The sequence below is a fragment of the Herpailurus yagouaroundi genome, unplaced genomic scaffold (assembly GCF_014898765.1).
Source record: "Herpailurus yagouaroundi ecotype Mexico unplaced genomic scaffold, PumYag 67428, whole genome shotgun sequence".
NCBI lineage: Eukaryota > Metazoa > Chordata > Mammalia > Carnivora > Felidae > Herpailurus > Herpailurus yagouaroundi.
Window position 1 is genome coordinate 177,685 of NW_024420241.1, and position 6,485 is coordinate 184,169.

The 6,485-nt window shown below is 40.7% G+C and overlaps 1 pseudogene; it reads right to left on the reverse strand.

Moving 5' to 3' along the window:
* Positions 1-1,853, reverse strand: part of LOC121024998 (L-lactate dehydrogenase A chain-like) — a 13,806-nt pseudogene extending 11,953 nt beyond the window's left edge.
* Positions 1,854-6,485: the final 4,632 nt, after the last annotated feature.

Here is a 6,485-nt window from a genome sequence, read left to right on the forward strand (position 1 = left end):
TTGAGGAGGGCACCTTTTGGGATGAGCACTGGGTGTTGTATGGAAACCAATTTGACAATAAATTTCATATATTGAAAAAAAAAGAACTTATCAAACTCAACCCCCAAAAAACAAAGGATTCAGTGAACAAATGGGCAGAAGACATGAATAGACAATTTTCCATAGAAGACATCTAGATGGCTAACAGATACATGAAAAGATGCTCAACATTACTCATCATCAGAGAAATACAAATCAAAACCACAGTGAGATACCACCTCACATCTGTCAGAATGACTAAAATAAACAACTCAGGAAACAACAAATGTTGGCAATGATGCAGAGAAAGGGGAACCATTTTTCACTGTTGGTGGGAATGCAAACTAGTGTAGTCACTCTCGAAAACAGTATGGAGATTCATTAAAAGAACAGTAGAACTACCCTACAACCCAGCAATTGCACTACTAGTAATTTATCCAAAGGATACAAAAATGCTGATTCAAAAGGGCACTTGCCTCTTAATGTTTATAGTGGTGCTATCCACAATTGCCAAATTATGGACAGAGCCCAAATATCCATTGACTGATGAGTGGATAAAGTAGATGTGGTATATTTATGTAATGGAATACTATTCATTGATGAAAAAGAATGAAATCTTGCCATTTGCAACAATGTGGATGGAACTAGAGGTTATTATGCTAAGCGAAATAAGTCAGAGAATGACAGATATCATTATTTCACTCATATGTGGAATTTGAGAAATTCAACAATGAACATATGTTAAGGGAAGGAAAAATAAGATAAAAGCAGAGACGGAGGCAAATCATAAGAGATTCTTAAATACAAAGAATAAACTGAGGGTTACTGGGGGGGTGGTTGAGGAATGGGTTAATGGGCGATGGGCACTAAGGAGAACACTTTTTGGGATGATCACTGGGTGTCATATGTAAGAGATGAATTACTTGCCAAGACTACACTGTATGTTAACTAACATGAATTTAAATACATAAAAAAATAAAGAAATGACATTCTCATATGTGGCATAACATGGATGAACCTTGAAAACATTATACTCGGCGAAATAAGCCAGAAACTAAAGGTCAAATATGGTATGCTTCCACTTAGATGAAATATCCAGAATAGGCAAATTCATTGACACAGAAAGTAGATTAGGGGTTACCAGTGGTTGGGGGACTGGAAGAATTCAGAGTTATTGCTTAATGGCTGCATATTTTCTGTTTGGGATGACAGAATTTTTTAAGAAATAGGTGATGATTGCACAACAATGAATGTAAATAATGCCACTGAGTTCTACACTTAAAAATGGTTAAATTGGCAAATTTTATGTTATATACATTTTATCGCAATAAAATATATAAAAAAGAGAAAACGTGATAATAACAGCTATACATACTACTCTTACTGCTGTGTTCTAGTATAACCATTTGTGAAGTACCTACTTTGTGCCAGGTACTATTTTAGGTACTGGGGAAATGGTTGTAAAGAACACTCTAGTCAGAGTAGACAGACAATATACAAAGAAATGAGTAATAATCAGGAAACCTAATTTATACTCAAGACTTTGTGGCCCTGGAACTCTGTGACTTGTATTATTCATGACCATTTGATGAGTCCCTTCCTGTGCCAGGCCCTGGAGACCTAGGTTGTAGAACTGCCTTGGAATAGAGCTAAGTCCAGGCATGGAGAATTGAGATGTTTCTTATCCTTCACAATATTTCCTTGGGTTCTGGCACCTCACTGCCCTCACCTCTCTTTGACTCAGTTCCTTGAGTGCCTAGAGAGCTCCTGGTACTATCCTTCCCCTTCTTTTTGTCCAGGCTTGACTGGTTGGCTTTTACACCATACCCTCCCATCCCACCTTACCTCCTGTGGAATATGAAATTTCAGGGCTCCCACTTCAGGATTTTCTTTTTTTTTAAATTTTTTAACGTTTATTTATTTTTGAGACAGAGAGAGACAGACCATGAACGGGGGAGGGTCAGAGAGAGAGGGAGACACAGAATCTGAAACAGGCTCCAGGCTCTGAGCTGTCAGCACAGAGCCTGACGTGGGGCTCAAACTCACGGACCACGAGATCATGAATGGATTTTCAACATAGACAAAATAATGGGCCAATTCAAGACCCAGTTTAGTTATCAACTGAGTATCAAACAGGTAAAAACAAACCAAGCAAGTCATTCATTCTTCAATTTGGCAAACATTTTAATGAGCCGCTGCTCTGACCCAGATGTCAGCCACTTTACTTCACAGTCATAATAATGGTAGAAATAATACCTTGAGCACCTATTGTGTGTAGGACACTTCCCATGGATTAACTCACTGAATTTTCATACAATCTTGTGTAGAGGTAGAGCTTATCCACATTTTTCAGCAGAAAAGCTGAGGTTCAGAGAGATGTGGTTAATGTTAGTGGGGGGCCCAATGCACCTGACCATTCCACAGCTCATGTATTCACCACACAGCCAGAGCACCATGCCCTCTGCCAACACTTCACTTCAATGTATTCCCCACAGTCCATAGCATACACCACACACTTCGCCCATGTTTCACTTGCACATCTCACATACAACATCTTCCTTAGACATACTTCCTATATCTAGTGTTCTTGAATACCACACAGAAACTGGCATGCACAACCAGACATACAGACATTACAAAGACGCTGTCACAACTATTCTTCCCCAACACTTTACACACATACACATATGCCTGCACAGGCCATGCATATGATAAGCCATGTCTCCCACGCAAGTATAAATACTTATTTCAGAAATATGCAGTCACACTATGTTTTGGCAACAAAACCAGGCAAAGAGACTCTTTACTCACTCTGCGACATTCCTTTCAGTATCTCCTCCCCTCCTAGACCTGCCCAGGCTTCATGCCATGCTATCTTCATTTCACTCACATATAGACCCCATAGATAGTTTCATAGTAATATACAGGCCCAGCCCAGGCCACATCTAGGAACTGCCAACTCCTCCCCCACCCTTTCCTTGCCTGGCTCTCCTCACACTGTGGCATTTGGAGTCACTTAGCAGAAGGTGGCTATGCAGACAGAGCTCTGCCCTGAACCTCAGGAAAGGACAGTCTGGTGGGTCTATTTCCCCTTCCACCTGTCCTTGAACCTTGCCTCACTTTTGGCTTTCGAACCTTTTCCATATGTCTACCTTATGGTTGGAGAGGGTGAACCATGGAACTATATTCACTGCCTCTTGTCTTCCAGATGCTTGGCCCAAGGAGGAGTTGGGGGTTAGGTTTCCTATAATGGCATGGGGGTAGGGTCTTCCTCAGGAATCCAGGCTTTAAGTATTTGTTCTATAGCTACTGCTGCTCTACCAATTCCTGGAGTTAAACATAGGATAGGCCTATCCTATCACTATGAGAAATAGAGAGTGCAAGAAGATGCCTATGAGACCTGGTCTAGGCTGGGAGTTTTCTGCATGACTGTATTTTCTCAAGGTCTCCTTCTGGATCAGGTGCCCTACAGGGGTTCCCATGTATCATTTTAAGCACAGAATGGACATATCAAAAGCAGTGTGTTGTACTCTAATGAGTAAGCTGGCAGGTATTGTGAGTAAACTACTTGCACTTGACTCCTTACTAGTTGTGTGATCTAAGGTAAGTTGCTAAATCTCTCTGACATCAGGTGGTCTATTCTACAAATGGGGTTAATGATGGTATCTGTTTTACAGGATTGTTTCGAGGATTAAATGGAAAGATTAAAAAGTGACTGGTACATATAAAATACTTAATAGGTGTTTATTCAATAAATAAACTAATATAGCTCCACTCGGGATCACAGACACAAAAAATATCCAATAAAATCACTGCCATTCACTGTGTGTCTCAATGGAATGTAAGCTCCACAAGGGCAAGGGCTTTATGTAAATTTTGAAACAAGCTTCTAGAACAGTGTCTGGAAAATATTAAGTGCTTGATAAATATATCTTGAATGAATGAATTAATGAGCAGCTAAGTGAATAATATATTCCAGATATGGTGTTAGACATGTGGGATAGAATTCTAATATAGACAACACCTGTCCACATGTAGCTAACAATCTATTCATTAAACTAGTAATTACACCAATAATTGAACCTGGGGTGAATGATGTGAAAGAAGAAAGGAGGGTGCTGTAAGAGTGAAACATAAAAATAATTTGCTATTCTCAGAGGTAAAAGGGAGTCTCCCAGAGCCAGTGATGCCTGAGCCTGAAAAAGGATCAGGTGGCAAGAGAACTTCAAATCCACATGGCCAACCATCTAGCTGATATCTTCTGGATATCCCACAGGAACAACAACCCTGCCATGAACCAAACTGAAATCTTCATATTGCTCCCTGTACATCTGTTCCTCTGCCCCAGTTTTCCCTGCTTGCATGAATGTCCTAATGTATAACCAGAGTTCCCTGACCAGGAAACTCATAAGTCATCTTTGACTGCTCCAAGTCCCCATATCTAACCCAACATTGAGTCCCAGAAATGCTACCTTCTGTAAAGTATATAGTAGTGGTTAAGAGATTGGATTCTAAAGTCAGCTTTCCCTGGCTTATATCCTGGCTCTGCAACTTACTAGTCACTTATACTTTCTGTGCCTCAGAGCCCTCACCTGAAAAATGTGTGATAATATTTCATAAGATTATTGTGAGGATCAAATGAATTAATCTAGCTAGAGTACTTAAATCAGTTGCCTAGCACATAGTAAGTACTTAATATCTGTTAACTATCTATGATAATGGTGATGATAATGGTCTCTCAAATATGTACTTCTGTCCCTCTTGACTGTGACTATCATGGTGTAGACTCTCATTTTGCGTAAATCACAAGATCTTAAATCACTGTAACCAGGGAGACCCATTAAAAGACTGTTACATGTAGGTTGGAAATGATGGGGATCCTGAACTGGGGCAACAACCTTGGAGATGAAGAGAATGGAATAGATGAAAGACATCCCACTGCCATTAAGTCTATTGTCAATTCATTGAGGGTATGAACTGTTGTTGTTGTTTTATCTTTGTATCCCACCACTGCCTGTGAGGCACACTGACACAGACACACAAATACAGCATAATACAACACTTCACATACAAATTACTATTGATTATATGGATTTGATTAAATTGAGTTTACAAGACTAGGTGACTGATTTGATCTTAGGAGAAGTCCAAGATGGTTTAGAACCTGAATTGAATCTTAGGGAGAATTATGAAATTTCTTTCATAGAGTTGTATAACACTCAGAGTATGTCCCAACTACCTTGCTTTCCCTACCCTAAGGTCAGTTATTGGCAGGGCCCCAGCTAGAGTAAAGCCCTTTGGGCTGAGGAGGGGGTTGTTTCTCTTGGGGGCCTCCCTTCCGCTTTCTCTGCCCTGGGCAGTGAGTCCTTCTTCATAGTATTTGAATTAGAGGAAACAGATAGACTGAGGAAGTGAAGAAAAAACAGGCTGCCTGTGCTCTGTAAGCCAATGTAAACACTTGGTGGTTTCCTGTTGTTGCAGCCCAAAGTGTCCCATGACATCATTCCTGGCCTTTCCAGAATACACTGGCTTGGCTAAGCCTGCTTACCTGTCCAAGGCTGAGTGGCAGTCACCCCTCTTTCTCACCAGGGTTAGATCCTCTGAAACTAGAAAACTTCTCTGGGCCAACCATTCACCACCTCCCAGTTGGTCACGTAGGCCTTTCTAGCCCTATAAGGCATTGGAGGCTCTGGGCTGGACATGCGTTCCCACTTCCCAGAGACCCAGTGGCTTATGGGTCAGAGCAAGATTTCCCAAGCCATAAAAGTTATTTTCTTTCTTTTAGTGGAGATTTGGATTCAGAAGAGAGTGAGGAGGGTGTGACACACAGACTCTAAAATAGGCCATAACTGCTTCCTCCTCTTTCTATCTTACCCAAGGGCATACAGGCTTATTCTCTCAATGTTGGTCACAAATTCCTAGGAACAAAACTATACGGACTCTTTCAAACCTTGTAGTCTAATCTTCCCATAATGCAGATGAGAACACTGAGACCCAAATAAAGGAAAAAAAAACTGGTCCCAGTCACAAGTTTGTCGGTGCAGCATAAGCCATCCACTGCCAGATGTCTGAACCTAAGCTATCTTTAGACAGGACTATATAACTGCACGAGCTCTTGACAGGAAATTCAGAAACCAGGATAGAAGGTCTAATTCCTCTTTGGGAGCTTGGATAAATTCCTCTTTTTTTGGGGGCCTTGGCTTAGCTATAATTCAGTTCAAGGTAACAAATATTTATTGAGAACCTACTGTGTTTGGTAGAGCTGGTAGTTCCTGGAAATGAGAAAAAAAAAAACAAGATGAGAACACTTGCCATTTCAAAGGTTGGAATGAAAAGAGAATGAAAGAGATGGTCTGAATTTTATAAGAGATCTAAAGCTTATGTGGACTCCACATCCCTGTTTCTAGGCAGAATCAAACCATAATCAGGGGTCTAGTGTCCTTTAGGGCTGCATTTCCCTCCCCACT